The sequence below is a fragment of the Peromyscus maniculatus genome, chromosome 7, assembly GCF_049852395.1.
Source record: "Peromyscus maniculatus bairdii isolate BWxNUB_F1_BW_parent chromosome 7, HU_Pman_BW_mat_3.1, whole genome shotgun sequence".
Lineage (NCBI taxonomy): Eukaryota > Metazoa > Chordata > Mammalia > Rodentia > Cricetidae > Peromyscus > Peromyscus maniculatus.
Genome location: NC_134858.1, coordinates 76882961 through 76900400, shown reverse-complemented (window position 1 = coordinate 76900400; position 17440 = coordinate 76882961). Strand labels below are relative to the sequence as shown.

At 40.2% G+C, this 17440-nt stretch overlaps 1 long non-coding RNA gene across 1 annotated transcript in view; it reads left to right on the top strand.

The window, feature by feature from the left end:
* Nucleotides 1-456: 456 nt before the first annotated feature.
* Nucleotides 457-17440, top strand: part of LOC121830909 (uncharacterized) — a 73454-nt gene continuing 56470 nt past the window's right edge. The window contains exons 1-3 of the long non-coding RNA XR_013052836.1: nucleotides 457-557; nucleotides 4526-4745; nucleotides 7502-7623. This is a non-coding gene — a long non-coding RNA (uncharacterized LOC121830909). The remainder of the gene's footprint in view (nucleotides 558-4525; nucleotides 4746-7501; nucleotides 7624-17440) is intronic.

Here is a 17440-nt window from a genome sequence, read left to right as displayed (position 1 = left end):
GCAATTCAATTACAAAGTTAAACAGTGTTTTGTCTTGTTTTGTTTTTCAGCAGGTATGTCCCACTTCTAGATACATGGCCAAGAAAAAAGGAACTGTTTGTCTACACATAGAGTTGTACGCAAATGTCTAAACAGAAAGGAAGCAATCGCTAAGTTTTCCTAGGAGGAAATACTGCAGAGTGTTCATCACTGAATATGGGTCTCTGGAAGGGTGAGTTTCTCTGTTAGGGAGAATGGGAAGGATGGATACATGATGTGCCATCTGGGTTCTTCCTATCAGAGGCTGCTGGTGCATTACTCCAGTTAAAATAAAGCTATGCTAAACTAACAGATCCCCTATGCTGTTCTCTTGGTAACCACTACACAGAGCTGCCTGTGAGCCACTGTTCAGTCACAAAGTATCACCTCTTCCCTGGAAACTCGCCATTGTGACTTTCAATCAGAGACCTGTGGTGAAGGCCACTGATTTATTCCTTCAAGGACATCCACAGCAGCCTGGCCCTTCAGTGAACTCTGCTTTTCCCCTGTCCTGGTGGGTGATGGCATGTCTCCCTGAGGTATAGTCCAGGGCAATTCCTCACGGGGGTACACATTCTATGTATTAAATCACACAGCTCAACCAGACCCTCTAAAAGGAAGTGCACATTTCTCCAACTATTTTCAGGAGACATAGATATTTATTCAAACTTATTTACATTTTAAAGCCTTCCTTTTTTATTTATTAATTGTGATAGTTATCAGGGAAGCCTGCAAGGGGAGCAAGCTGCATTGTGTGTTTGTGGCTCTGACTCTGGACGGGTACCTATGGTTTGTTGTGCTCAGTAGAGCCTGAACAGCAGGGCAGAGAAAGGCCAGGGATGCAAAGGAGGCTGACAAAGAAAACAGAGGCAGAATCAAAGAAACGAAGCCAGCTAGAATGCTGGGGAAGAGAGACTCTAGGTGGGCAGAGTCATCTCCAAAGACTTCCCCTCTCACGATCAAGTAAGGAATTGCTCTCCACATGGGGGCCAAGTCACAGCCATAGGGAGGTCACTTTTCTGTATTCAGCCCAGCTCCCCATAAATGGCTGTGTCTAGCTGTGCTACTCAGATGGGTAGGAAGTTATGGGAGAATCCACTGTTCTCCGGCATCAGTCCCTCCAAAAGGAAGTGCCAAAGCATGTGCTGTGGCAGAGAAAGTAACATGTCATAACTTAGCTTTTTTTGTGGGGGCTCCTGTTGCGGGATATTTGTACACTGTGTGAAAATGTATTACTGTGATTGCTGTAATAAAAAGCTGAATGGTCAATAGCTAGGCAGGAGGTATAGGTGGAATTTCTGGGGAGAGAAACGAAGAGGAGGAGGAATTGAGGTACAAGATGGAAGAGAGGTAATGTCTTGTGGCAGAACACAGATTAGTATAAATGGGTTCATATAAGTTATAAGAGCTAGTTGAGACAAGCCTAAGCTAAAAGCTGAGCTTTCATAACTAATAAGTCTCCACGTCATTACTTGGGAGCTGGAGGTACAGAGAAAGACTCGTTACAGGCTTCTTTACCCCATGATCATCCATCCGTATGCTGGTCTCCTCTGAGGCTTGAAATTAGAACACCAGGCCCAAGTTTGTTTACAGTTCAACATGTGTAGGGTCTGCACCACCCAGCACGCCCAACAGGAAGTGTGTGTAGGTCATCTCCTCCCTCCCTCCTCCAGGAGCATCACCCTGGTGTGTTTAGACAGGAGAGCCCAGAAAAATGAGCACACCACCAACTCTGCCAGCAATTCAGAAACAGAGATATCTGGAAGTGATAAAAAAAAAAAAGAAAAGAAAAGAAAGGGAAAGGAAAAAAAAAACCCTAGCAACTGATAAAAGCTTCCCTTGTTAAGTTTGGGCCACACATAGTCTAAATAAAATATACCACTTAGGAAATGATTTGTGTTGATAAAACTTGATGGAGTTGTTTTTCCAAATGTCTTCTCCCTGCTGGGAATTTCACACTTTGGCAGGCTCTGCCTGGCCTCCCCAGTTGCCAGCCTCCTTCCATGACCTGACCTGGTGTTGTTTATACGGCTGTTTACACATGTCTTAACAACCTTTGCAAAGGGTCTGTAATGACTTTCACTCCTGGCAATGTGCAGCTCGAGGCAGAGCTCTAAAGCCCGACCACGTTGTTGTGTTTATTTGTGCAGTGCCCTCCCAGCTTCCCCTGAAACCTGACAGAAGGAAGGGCCTGGAAAAAAAGCATGCTGCAGTTTAGATTGCCACAGATAAGTTTTAAGACCTGGGCTCTAGTTGGTCACTAGTGAGGAAGCACAGTGAAGCTCTTTAAACAGAAACTGTCCTGTTTCATGGGGGCTGGCTTTAGAGATGGCACAACAATGCTTTGTATCTGCTTGAAAAGTAGCTTAACAAGGTCAAAGCTCTGAACAGTAAGCAACAGAATGATGGAACGTAAGTCCACTACTTTCTTGAGCCTCGATTCTCTCATCAGCTAAATGAAGGTAGTAGATCAGACCACCAAGGGTCAAAAACCTCCAACAGACTGAGCACAATGTTTCCTAGGCAACCCTATACAAGAAGGCCCTTGGACTACAGATTAGGAAAGATGGAAAGTGGCCTCCTTCAGATGTCTCAAAGAACAGTTAATCTGATGGAAACATCTACATTATCTAGCGTGATGTTTCAGTCCATATTATCCTGCCTTCCTTTCTGCCTTGGAGAGTCTAACAGGAGAAGCCATCCTGTCCTGAAATGAATGTGGCAGAGTCAAGTCAGAAGAGGAGAAAGCACCTGAGAGGGCAGAGGAAGGAAGGAAAGAGAAGCCCCATGAGGGATGGCTCAGGTTCTGTACACACATAATAGGGTGTGCCTGTCTTTCATAGCATTCATGTCAGATGAACAGAGCACTGATGAAATCAGATGTACTCACACCAGGAAAACTGATGCTACAGAGTATGTCCCTAAGAAAAATTGATATGTAATACCAAAACTGGGTCCATTTATTGTCAAAGCATCAAACACATCTTACTTTGAAGCAAGAATATGACCTTTTGGAATCACTCAATATTTTAAAACATGGTCACTGGCTTCCTTAACAACCTGGTTCATATCTTTAAAAGGCTCAGAAATGGTCTAAATACAAAGGAAGTCTGTTCAAAGTAGACATATTCAAATGAGTAGTGTTCTCCATCCCACACATCCACTCAGTACTAGAGGATGATCCCTTCACATAGATTTCCATGTCAGTTCCCAGCATATGGTGATTAAATGGTCACTTTGTATTAGGCCTTGGAATACAAAGATTAAAAGCATTAGACATTTTTTTTATGCAACAGAAGCAAAAATAGAAATAGGGGATGCATCATTAGCATTTTGTCATCAATGAAGAACTTTTTTTTTTTTTATCAGTTTGGGGTCTATGCCCTCTAAATGCTGATCATGTAATGAAGGTAATGAAAATAGCTTCCTTTGGATTTTCTGTTTGATGTTGGTTACAGCATCATAATGGTTGTTGACCATTCTAACATCAAGACTCTTTGTCTCTTCAACTGCTCTTGTCTAGGCATCTTATTTCTATGCTACTTTACTCTCTGGGTTATTACTGATTTCATCACATAAGCCCTCCATCATCTCTAACCAGAAGGATTAATCACAGCTGTGTGCTAGTGACTGGTGCATACATTCCAAGTCCTCTGCTTTTGAAATCTGGGGATTTTTACTGCAGTCCAATTGTCTTTGACTTACTCTAAACTATTAGAGGGTAAGTGTGGTAGATATCATATGTTTGTTGTTCACAAGAGATGACATCTGAATATAATAGAGAAGGCTTGGCAGTATACTCTAGGAGAGGGAGGAAAAATAGGATGGATATGTAATATAAAGAGCAATAGAATGCAAATATATGACTTTAAAGTATGTATTTTTTAGGGATAGATAGATAGATAGATAGATAGATAGATAGATAGATAGATAGATAGATATGTCTGCTGATAAGGCATGTAAATGGTTAGGAAAGGAGGATTCATTCTAAGAATGTGGAATTGTTGGGTACTTAGAGAAGATCTCACTTGAATCAAGTAAAAAATGAGAGAAAAATATTGATGCAGAAGAATAAATTAGGCCCAGTATTCGAACAGGATTTCCAGTACAGAAATGCATGTAGAGATAATAATGTTTGACATCATTTTCTTAATCTATTTTTTAAGGACTTTACTCTTTCAAGGGATAAAAAAGTCTAATTTTCCCCAACCTGCCTACAAATACCTACCTAGCCAGGAAACTGACCCTGAAGGAGTTTCTAGGTGCTACCTCCATACACCTGCCTGGACTCAGCTTGTTGCCACTTTATGATTCTGCTTCTATTGTGCCATGCCCAGTAGAAGGTGATCTGGGTATGCCAGACTCCCAGATGGTCTCTCTCAAGCTACAGCTTCTCCATTCTACCACATGGCTTTCAACTAAACTGCCCCTTGCATTAAGCTAAAATGTCTAACTTTTAGATAGCACCTATCTTTTTTCAGTTTTCTTTTCATTTATTGTCATTTAGACATGGAAGATTGTTATACTACTACTGCTACATTTTAGCTTCTCTGGAAAATTGAGCAAACCATCGACCAGCAAGCAAGAAGACAGAATGATCAGGAGAAAGGACCAATGAAGCTGTTATCTTTAAGCCTAAGTTACTAGTTTCTGTGACGGACACTTCTGGCCAAGCATTTCATCGCCATCATTGGCAGAAGACAGAAGGCATCGTATTAAGAACAAAGGTATTCTTGCTTCACTTAAAGAGATAGTAGCAACTGGCAAAAATCAACATTGTCCCATTAATTCTTCAGTTCTGAGTATGTGTACTAATTGGTATGGCAACAATTTGCAATGCACCATGGTCAGAAAGAATGAAGTTTTAGCTATACAATTTAAAGGGCTCTCACTCCTGAACATTCTCATAGCTTGATCTCTTTGAGAACACCATCATATCAGGGTGAAGGTAGAGAGACTCAAGCCTGGCCTAATTCTATTTTCTGGATGCGTAGTGGAAACGTTATCTCCATTTCTCAGTCTTTGTAATAACAAATTTGCCTGTTTAAAATCAAATAAAGCTGTCGAGCATGAAAATACTTCCGGCAGTACACAGCACCATTTTCAGTTTGATTCTTCACTAACTCTAATTATTGCTGCAGCGTTGGCTGTGTGCCCTACTTGAAGCCACATCCTTCTCCTTTCATCACATTAGGAGTTCTAAACATGCTCTGTCCATTGTCCATTTAGTGGATGTGGTGACTGAGGACTGCAAAGGGCAGGGACTTGCCTAAAGTCTCCAGAGGCTTAGGTGATCAGCACCAGGATGTCTGATTTCTACGTCCTAGTCTTTAATCCTTGTGCTTTCGGGGTTTCCAGGAGATTTGAAATGTCCCTCTTTCATCCTTTGTTATTGGTTTATTTTTCTTCAGTGTGTATTGTGCTTAGCAGCAGTGATGTGAAGCGGCTGTCCTGGCTCTCAGTAGCCTTGGATCATGTAATAGAAGCAGTCATAGGTGGAGATAGCCTAAAAAGTGTTTGGACTAGTAACCCCCACATCCAAACTGGGCTAGGCCCTTAGAAAGACCCAACACTTGGCTTGATATTTTGTTATTGCTGTTTTGAAATTCTTAGACATTTTAAACATGGAACCCACCTTCTCATTATTCCAAACTGGTGTAGCAGGCCATGGCTCTGGCACAGTTTTAAGTCATGTACCATAGAGGTGGAAGAGGTTAGGCGAAAGATATTAGAAAGAGTTCTGTATGAACTTAACCTTGAAACAGAAGGATAATTTAGTCAGGACTAGAAGGCAAGATGAGGTCATCCAAACAGTGGACAAAGAGATCAACTCCTGCAGAGGGTGAGTGAGAGTCCTAAGATAGACTCCACGCCTTGCCTGACAGGATAAAGGACTTTGGAAGCTGTGGTGGCCTAGGCAAAGTAGAGCTTGTCTGCATAATTTACCAGTAATGCTGAATGTCAAAGTGGGTCAGCAAAACACATCACCTCCCACAGGAGCCACATGGTTTCCCTTTTAAAGCACAAGTTGTTATGCCAATACAAATCAACTGACCTGGTCTCTGGGCACCATCATTAAAAGTGAGGGGAAGAAACAAAGGGCCCAGCTGCCCGGGGCTTCTGAGTGGAGGGTGCAGTAGAAGACTACAGTGACCATGAAATCGAGGGTTCCACTTCAAGACAAAGAGATGGGTGGGCTCCTACAATCAATGAGCAACAATCACTGGTAACCATTTTATATTGTGTAAAAAGGGCCAGGTGCCATTCAAAGTACTCACTTGTGGTAACCCTATTAGTCTTTCTAACAGAAAGGTGAGATCTGTACTCTGGGGGCTGGCAGCTTACTGAACTGACAGATGAATCAACACATAGAGCTTAAACAACTTCCCAACACCACACAAGCAAAAAAAGTGGGAGTGGAACTCAGATCCAAGATGTCTGTCTCTAGAGTCTGTGCTTCTAGTTACTTTAAGATATTGAACATACAATGTACATTTAAAGATAAATTTTCTTGACAGAGTAAAAGGCCTTGCTGGACATACCAACTCTCTAGATTCTGGTCCCCAAGTGTTCCTCCTTTGAGGCATGAAGGCAGTCCACACTCTCTTATGCTTGAAGCTGATTTCATTTTCCAAAGATGGCCCCCACAATATGTCTGAACCATGGGCACATCTTAGAATGTGACATCGATGCCCACCCCCTTGCCCAACACAAAGCCTATATCCTCCTCTACCCTGAACCCAAGTGGCTGTACAGTTACAACAGAAGTGATTCACAGAGGAGGATCACAAAAGTTCACTTCAGCTTCTTCCTGGTTCTCTGGGGAACTGATTCATGAGACCTAGTCATGCTGTGACACAAAGAGATGATGTGGAGAAGTATTCTGTAGACGAGGGTTTCAGTCTGCATCTCTAGCAGTGGGCACAGCTGAGATCAAGCATCACCAACTCCACCCCCATCCCCCAACCCAGACATGAATGAAAACATCTTCGAGAGAACTCAGATCCAGCCATTGGTTGGCACCACAGGTGATGCTCTAAGCAAGGCTGCCTTGCTGAGTCCACTAAGCCCTTGGGACTGTGAGAAGTAACTACACAAAGAATGATTTTTGTTGTTTTAAACCTTGTCTTAAAGATCCTTTTCCACTTTCCCATTGTCATGGAGTACCCAGGTCTCTGGAACAAAATCCAATGTTGTTCTGGCACCAAAGCCAGTTTGTTCTGTTCCAGGGTAGATGACAGATATGTAGAGAGAGGAGGCATGAAGCTGAGAGAGCAGAATGACTTTTGCTCTGAATAATAAGGTGGAAAATTGGTAAGCATGTGAAGTAAGACAACTTGGGTACACACGAAATGACTGATATCCTTGCCTAACAATGGGCACCCAGAAGAGGATCTTGTCTCACTGTTTTTTTTTTTTTCTTTCTTTTTTTTTTTTTTTTTTTTTTTTGGTCTGTGCAACTCTCGTCTTTCCTGGTTCACAGCAGCTTTCCCACAGAAACCTGGACAGCCTACAGAACTACATCCTCAAGGCCTGTCTACTCACTGAGGCCATGTTGCTTCGCTATGGACCCTGTGAAGTCATGTTCTTTCTTTTAGAGCAAAGGTTGGCTTTTTTTCTGATTTTGTTACTAATAACCCATGTATTGTGGCATTACATGTCTTGTGAATACATTTATTTTTCTCCTATGTATTATGAGATAACATTTGGGAACAGAAAGACTGCTTAAATTTTGTGGTTTTGATACATGTCCTGGGCTATGAAGCTTGTTTAGTAAATGTTTGAATATTTTCTGAGTGTGTTGGTACACCTGGTTCTCAACACTGCACCAAGGGGATTACCATGAAATGAATAACCCCAGAGAGAAATGAGTATACAATATTGTAGGGAACAGAGGAAGTCTCGAGTGAGAAAAGTCCTGGGTGATCATGTGCTGTTGACAATGGCCATGTTAAGGACCCCAGAGCCTAAGACCTATGGAGAAATGGCAAAGCTTTTCCAACCAAAGTGAGGCTCAGAAAAATAGCAGCCTTCCTCTGGTCCAAGTGGGGATGTTAACAGTGCGCACAGAAACTGTCCACCCTAGCTTTCTCCCCGACCCCATATTTATGGCCTGAAGCCCCCTCTCTTACCGAGATTGAGCCCAAGTAGATTAGCTTAATCTGCCTCCTTATCCTGCTGTATGTCATGTTCCTGCCTCTCTGTTCAACTATGTATGATAAATGTGCTGAACTTCCAGTGCGTGCGTGCGTGCGTGCGTGCGTGCGTGCGTGCGTGCGTGCGTGGTGTGTCTTTTTCTTCATTCTCTCACCACCGCAGTCAGGTCATCTACGAAAGCCATGTATGGACACAGAACAGCTTTGAGAGGGACTCCAAGTCATGGTTCTGATGCTGTAACTGGATGCTTCAAGTGCCAGTGGCAAAGATAAACTGTGTGTAGAACAAATGCGCCTTGTTTGTAAACAGGGCTTGCAAAGATAAACCTGCTCCCTGCCCATATGTGTTTGCCAGCTGTAGTGTATAAGGCGTTCCTTGAGGTTTAGTGTTAGCGGACTGGGGAGTCCCCCTGCAGAGGAAGCTTTGCTGTCCTTACTCTCAGTGGACCTCTAGATCAGGTTACACAAAAGATGCAGCATCCTTGCATGCCTCATTTCATAGCTTACCATCTTAGTAAGGATCACTTCATAAACTCCTGAACAGAACTGTAAATTTTGTCTGTAGAGTCTTGTGCTGCCTTAGTCCTGGGTAAGCAGGGACAGCTTGACCCAGGTGCTAGGTTCTGAAGCCTGCACTTCCATTTTGGACCTTCTCAAAGTAAACAGAGCTGAGCTAACCAGGCTACGGCTCTGAGCGGTAACTGAAGGCTGACTGAAAGCTTGCTAACATCTGCCAGATACTAAACTTTAGCAGCTCATCTTGGGAATTTGAGCAGGCTGAGGATGGAAAAGCTGTTCATCTGGAAGGGAATTTTCTTTATCCTTATCTGTGCTATCCTTATAAGTCTGAGTTTTAAGGCAGCATTCAAGGCAAGGAAAGAACTTGCCCGAATGTTGGGTGTGGAATCACTTTTGTATTATCTAAGGGACTAGTGAGCTTGGTTTCCTTGGCTAAAGTTTTCTGGGATGCAGACTAGTCAGTGCTGTAGGACAGTCCACACCAGGAGGAGTTAGTCACCCTAATGGCAGCGGGGGAACTTGACAGTGAATCTTATGTTTAGGCATCAAAATGATGCCACAGTGTTTGGTGCAATACCATATCAGCTCCATATGGATCCCCTTGGGTATATTTTATGTCTATGCAACATTTTCATGTATCTCCATCAACACACTGCTATTAAACCAAGGGACACTGCCAATGTCCAACTGTTTTGACAATAAAAGAAAAACAAAACAAAATGCCAAAAAGCAAAACAGAGAACAATTGTTGGAGGTCAAATGTTGTTAGCCTCTGGAAAAGGGTGAGAAGGCTAAGAGGTTAATTTAACTATGACTTATGGCAAGAAACAGTAAATTAGATGCTGTATTTTCATAACCCCGTGAAGACCAAGTCTCTCCAGTCCTTATCACAAACTTTCAAGGGAAGGATTAATTGTACTCATCTTGTAGAGTAACAAAGTGAGGTGCAGTGAGCTAATGCAATGTGTTCAAGACTACAAGGCTCTCTGTAGACACCTCCCCTTCCTGCGTGTGTCCCTTTACCAGGCTTGTTTTCTAAGTGTCTTGGATTTAAGAAGGATCTTGAGTTGTGTTCATTTAAATACAGTTGTTCTCAACATTTTACTATGAAAAATTTCAAATGCACAAAAATTTGAAAGAATTTTGAGGGGAACATCCCTATCTTATGGCCTAGCCTCTATAGTGAATGTTTTTGCTTTATGACATAACTAACCAGCAAGCTATCTTATGACACATTTAAAAACTGCAGCCAGCAACTAACATTGTAGCACAAATTAAATAAAAAACATCAAAGTTTACAGGCTCTTTTTTTCTAAGATAAAATTTGTATACAAATAAACACCTAAATATGCCACTTGATGACTTCTGATATGTGCACATGTCTGTGTACTAGGCCAAAGTTCAGGCTGTCTATTACCCTGGAAGTTTTCCTCTGACACATCCCAGACATCCTTGTCCTCTGACTTCATCCTCCCAAGGCAACTACTGTTCTCAGTTCGTTCATCCTCACTTGCTTTTGTCTGTCTTCAAATTTCACATCAATTAAAACATACAATAAAAAGGTGTTTGTTAGCTTTTTCAGTCAGCAGAAGTTTTGGGAATTTAGCCATACTTTTAAAAAGATTCAGCTGTTCATCACTTTCACTGTTTTCAGTATTGAGTGAATATGGACCAGGTTGTCTACTTTCCTGTTGATAGACAGGAATATGGGCTGTGGGTTTTTAATGTCTTAATTTAAATACTCTGGTTCATATTAATACTAACGATATATAGGTGCTTCACTTCTATGGGCTCCATTCCTGCCCTACTCATTTGTACTTGTATTAGACTGTTTTCTGTTATTGTAACAGAACACTTATGATAAATAAGGGCTGTAGTCCCATAGTCCCCTTTAAGGCCACACCCACAACAACCCTGGGGCTTCTTATAAGTCCCCACCTCTTAAATGCTTACACCATTTCCTGGCAGTGCCACTGTAGGGACAATGTCTTTCACACATGTGCATTTGGGGCAAAATCAGCTCCCAAATTCTATTTTTTTCTTTTCAAGATTTACTTTTATTTATGTGTATGCATGTGTGTGTGTGTTTTGCATGTGAGTGCAGCAAATATGCATAGAGGCCAGGAGAGGGCGAAGGATCTCCTGGAATAGAATTGTAACAGTAGTATGCACTTTTAACCACTGACTCTTTATACGTTATGTGGCCATCAATAGAGAGCATAATTATTGATTTTTGTAGTTATCATTAAACCAGATAAGATTTTTTAAGAGTGCCAAACAAAAACTAAATTATTGCTGTCGTTGGCATTTTTCTGTGTAGTAGCTATTCCGCTGGCCCCTTTTCCTTCCCATAAATTCAGCTTACTATCTACCGTCCATTCAGTTCAGTCTCATAGATTCTCTGTGTCTGCTTTACTGGGTTTGTATTAACTTACTCATGTTTGAAGAATAAATTTACTGGCTAGAGAATTCTTACTTCATAGACCTTTGAGGATTTTGTCCAATGCTCTCTAAGCTCCGTGGTTCTGGTTTATAGTCAGCTACTCATTTTGTTAAGTCTTTTTTTTTCTAGTTGACACAAATAAGTTGTGCCTGATTATAGGGTAGGTAACATCTTGAAACATTAATATCATGTTTGTTGATTAATTTAGGGCATATGTTTTATGCTAACTTTTATATTAAAATACAGCAACTTTCCTCACTGCTGTGGAAGAATGTCTGACAGGCAACTTAAAGAAAGAAGAGTATATTATGGCTCAAGGTTTGAGAAGACATAGCCCACCATGGCAGTGAAAGAACGTGTGGGTGTCAGGAGCATGTGTGGGTGCTTGGTCGTATTGTGTCCATAGTCAGGATGCAGAAAGAGTGGAGGCTCGGACTCAGCACACTTCCTTCTTTTTGTCATTTGGGGATCCCAGTCTGTGGGATGTTACTGTCCATATTCAGGTGGCTCTTTCGAGGTATGCTTCCTTGGTGAATTTAAATCCAGTCAAGTTGATTGTGAAGATCAACCCTCATGGGATACTTGGGAGTGTCCAACAATTTAGACATTTGTCATGTTTTTGTACTGGGAATGTTCAAAATCCTCTCTAGTAGTTAGCATGAAATATTAATCGCCATCAACTGTAATTATCCTGCTGTGCTATGGGACATTGAAAATTATCCCTATCTAATGGAGCCTCGGACTGCTCATTTCATTGAGGCTCACTTCTACTGGGTGGATTGTTCTATGGGCTCTATTCCTGCCCAATTCCTCTGTACATGTATTAGCCAGCTTTTGCCATTATAACAAACACTAATAATGATGTGTCTACATTTAGGTTTCTTTGAGATCATTCTATCAAGAACTGGCTGGGCTTCTTGAGAATGCAAAATGATAGCCTTCATCATACTCAGGGCTACTTTGGACACTATTTCTCCAAGTATTTCTTCTATTTTCCCATTTCTCCTTCAGTAACTCCCAACATGCTCCTACTGATGTTTCACAAGTCTCTGAGGCATTACTTTTTTTTTCATTCATTTTTATACTCTATTCCTTGCACTGGATGATATCAAGTGAACAAAAAAAGTATCGCTTGCACATGCTAAGACCATAGCAGATCCCAAACTAGAAACATCACCAAACCCTATGTACACACCAATGTTTTTCCTATACACACAGGCCTATGATGGAGTCTAATTTGTAAATTACACATAGTAAGAAACTAATAACATTAGCTAATGTTATTTAATAGTAAAAAACAAAGAGTTATAAAACTAACTGCAGGAAAATTACCAGCCTCATTACTCTTGGACCTTAGAGCCATTATTAAGTCAAAAAGGATTACTGGGTGGTATGGAATTTCATCATGCTGAAGTTGGTTGTAGATAAGTTCATGATTTCATAGAAAGCGACACTTCACATAAAGAATCCTGTCCTCTGATTTCCTTTTCAAATGCGATTTGAATTTCTCTGCAGAATTCTTTCACCTGAGTTCTTGTCCTTGTCAGTTTTTCTATGTGAGTCTATTTTATAACTTATATCTCTTTGTTTATATTTTCTGTATGCTGTAACATTGGTTTCAATGCTATTTTGTCTTATACTTTGGATTTGTTTTCTTTTAATGTATTTAAACTAGCTGACAAAATCTTTGTCTAGTAAATCTATCATCTAGGCATTCTTAGTTTCTATTGACAAGGCCCTGTCCCCAGCTCTCTATGAGTTCTCTGAGAAGATAGATAATATGCAATAGTTATCTTCTTTGACATGTGTTGAATTTCATTTCCTTGTGCCAGGTTGTAATTAGATTATATAAATATATAATATCCCCTCTGTTTCCATTTTCTCTTGTTTTCCAACTTGACCCCAAATCTTCAGGACAATAAAATCAATCAGACCTCTTGGTCTTACCAAATTCTTCAGTTTTGACTTGTAGATAATCGTATTAACATTATTGGTCACTTCTTTCTGACTTTGATTATCATTCTGAATGCCCTGAACAACCATACTGACCATCCTGACCCATTTTTCATATTTTCAACACTGTCTCCCTTTATTTATATATTTCTGACTTTAGGATGTCTTACATTCCTTATATTTTCTGGGATGATTTGTTGTTATTATTGTCAATAGTTTTAATCAGATAAACAATACTGTACCTTCTCAATAACAAGGCTCTTTGTGTGTATTTTCTCATTTCCCTTTCTAAAATTTTAGGGCTTTTCTCTCTCATGAATCTAAGATAAGAAATAAAATACTTTTATTTCTTTCAGAAACTATAGCTCAGTCATACTGTTGTGGTTGAAAGACCCCCTTTAAATCATTTCCATTTCTCACTGCACTATTTTTTGCACAGCAATTCCATGTTATGGGAAAAAAATTGGGCTGGGGAGATGGATCAGCAATAAAGGCTAGGCTTACAACCAAAAAGACAGGAGAAAAATACATGAACCCAATGGCATATAAGTTAAAAATCCATTTCAAGACCCATTAAATTGCTAGCAACAAAATTCAAAGTTTCAAGACATTTCTTCTCTATATCTTTTACGAATTTGAGGAGGTGTCCATCAACACTTATTTGAGGCAGTTTGGAGTAGCTTGGGAATGGTAACTGTGTTTTCTTAAAGCAAAAGACGTCATGCAGCACTTTTGTTCAGATAAGTGGACATTGGAGCTGAGAACAACGTGTAGGGAGAGAATATCACGTGTCCAACTAATTAGGGAGTTATCGCCTAGAAAGCTCCAAACCTCTGGCTTTGGGAGGAACAGCTGTCCAAGAAGGTTTCTGGGAGCCATCTTGCCTTCATTCTACAATCTCCTGATGATAGAGTAGGTGGCAAGATTGGTAGCATGCTCCTTGAAATATCACTGCCCTTTCCTTTTTGGTGAGAAAATAGAAAAACTATGAAGAAATAAAAACATTCCAAACATTCACTTGAAATGCCTATGATTTATATACAGCTGGACATGGCATTTGGGGTGGAAGTTATGAAGCTCCACATTATATTTTATATTTTCAGTATCAAACATATATTATTAACCACAAAAAATATCCATGGCAGAATTATTTTATTCACCACCAAATCTGTGATGGAATTAGATCTAAAATACAATTAGCTTTATATCCTCATTCATAACTCCTGTCCATTACCTGCATTTCTTCCTCATATCATTATATTTACCTTTTTTTCTTGTTCCTTTTCTTCATGCTCTACTGTACCCAAATGTACATTTGTTTGCATATATACATATTAGTGGCTAGACTCTGCATATGAAAGAGAATGTGCAGTTTATAAGGCCAACTTGTAATCACTGACAGTGGGATTTAAGTTAGGTTTTCTGAACTTTTAGTGGTCAATGGGGGCAGAGTATAAAAGAGTCACACACTCTAGGATTTTAAATCTACCTCCAGGCAATTACTTCAATGAAATCAAAACTCTGTAATACTGGAAACCAAACCAAAACAAAAACCACTGACATGAATTCTAGTCTCATAACTGTAAGTCGTTTATCCTTAACATGAATTACTGCATCTCATGAGAGCTCAATTTCCTCATATGTACTATTAGTTGAGTTAAATAGCTGATAAAATCCTTGCCAATTCTAATATTTTTTCATCCTATCATTCAAGTTTCTGGCAAACATGGTCCTGTGAAAATCCAATCAGGAAGAACTGAAACATGAAAGAGAAATGATTCTAAAGGCCCATTTCCCCCAGTTCCTGGATTATAAATTTGTTGAGCCTGGAGAAAATAACTTATTTATTCTTTACTACATACCTGCACATAGAAAGGTCTACTAGGCTGAGCTATAGAAAAATCCTGGCAATGTAGTTCAAATATTAGCAAATATCAGCAGTTCTAGATGGTTCAACCTAGTCAGTGTGTTATCTTGAGGGCACTGGGGATGTTGAAGCAAGAAGAGCTTTTGACATCCTTGGCTGGCAGCACAGAAGAAGTGGTTTTGGAAATAAAGAGACGCATTAGTCCTTTGAGCTGTAGACTCTGTTATAGTCATTGTTTGCATTCCCAAATTTATAAGAGGTAGAATGTCTTGGAGGTGTTAGGTCATAAAAGTTTGGGGATTGTTGCTTTTATACAAGAGGCCCAGGGAAGCTCAGTCACTCTACCATAAGAGTGCACACAAAACATTCTCTGCATGAAGACATGGGCCCTCACCAGACACCAAGCCTGCAGCTGCTCTGCTCTTAGGCTTCCCACCATTTAGAACCATATGGATACATTTCTGGTGTTTATCAGCCACCTGGTTTGTGACCTTTTTCTCACAGCAACGTGAAAAGACTGGCAGACTCATAATAACTGTCAGGTGAGGGCTCTGCAACCAAGCTGAGCAGTTTCCAATTCTACCTCTTCCTTTCTCTAGCTGAGTGAGTGACATTGAACCGTTGGTTTTTCTTGAACTTCTCTGCTCTAAGCTTCCTCATCCTTTAAAGTCAAATAACTACATACAGTTGCCCCATTACCTGTTGGGCACGCACTTCAAGTCCCCCAATGGATCCTTAAAGTTGTGACAAAAATGGAATATACTATGTTTTCCTATAGAAATACATATGACAACATTTAATGTATAAATTAGGTATAGTGTAAGATTAACAACAATAACTAATAAAATAGAACAATCACCACAGCATTCTGTAATGAAAGTTATGTGAATGTGGTCTCTCTTTTAAACTTACTGTGCACATCCTTTCTGTGATGGTATCAGATGATACACAGCCTCCATCCATGGTGAGCTGAGGTGAAGAGAATGAAGGAAGAAGGGAAATGACTGACATAAGCATTGTGGCATAACATTAGGCTACTTTGTTGCATGACTCAAACACTAGCCCTGTGAAACTGAAATAGTTGATCTGATAGCCATGAGAATAACTAAGTGACTAACAGGTGGATGGCAAGTGGGGGTGTATGTACACTAGACAAAGAGATGACTCTTGTCCCAGGACAGTTAGGAGGAGATGGCCTGTTTCAATGGTGTGTAATTTAAGCCTTAGACAGTGTTCAGTTGTGATTTTTTTCCAGTTAACACAGTCAACACTGTGGTTTATCATGGGTAACCACCAGAAAGTGAAATCCTAGATAAAGAGATACTGAAAGAGTATCTAATTCATAGGCTGTTTGAAGGATTCAAATACATATAAAACCCTCAGCACACCACGTAACAACAGATAAGAGCTCTGTAAACGTGAGGTATTATCTGCATTAGCTACTGGATGGGCAGCTCAATAAAATGCACAGAAAAGATGTAGAAACAACTAGCAACCTGGAGATGGAGAGGATATATCTCACCGTGCTATTTAGCAACATGAATTATAAATGGACACTAACATACTATTTATTAGTTAATAGTTTTCAAAATCTCTAAAAATTGGGACACAAAGTCACAAACACACATTTAACTGAAATAAAATTTCCCAAATCTAACCTCCATCATATGCTTTGTGCCTTATCCTATTCTGTTCTATTTTTATCTGATTCCTAGACATTAAATTGATTTCTATGACCCATAAATGGATCTTGGTAAGTCATATTCAAACTTTCACAAGACCAGGATATATTGAGCTTTGGACAAAAAGGAACAAAAGCATATTCTGGTCCTACAAGGTAAAGTCTAGGTTCATAAGGCAATGTGCAGATCCAGGAAACATTTCCTACACTTGACTCTCTCTACCTCTGAAGCAGACAGTTGGAGGTCCTCCCTATCTCATTCTCCTGCCCCAAATCTCTAACCCATCACAACCACATCAATCAAGAAGAAAGTACAAATTATGCTTTTGCAATTCCTAATGTGTAGACCCAGGCAACTTACTTTTCTTTTACATAGACTTTAAGATAAAACCTTCCATCATCAGATGTAGGGGAGAAGTGATAGGTTAAATATTTGTAGCTCTCATTCTTCCACTGGGCTTTCAACTGCCCACTTATCATTGGGTTAAAAGTGCAGCCAGTGAGTGTATCTCCTCCTGGCACACAGTCCAGCAACGTCTGCATCACACACCAGCATGAAAGTCATAACTGTCAGCACACACCACATTTTTCACAGTAGCAACTTTACTTTCAGCTGGTAAAGGGCATACATCACCACCTTTCTTTTGGGGTGGGACCAAAAGATATGATTCATAAAGTCAGACAATAGTATAGAAATTCCACAAATAATAATAATCATTAATATTATAATGATGATGATGATGATGATTGTGTGCTGTGCATCCAAGTTCTTGATATCCTTTCCAAAATAACACTTGAAATAG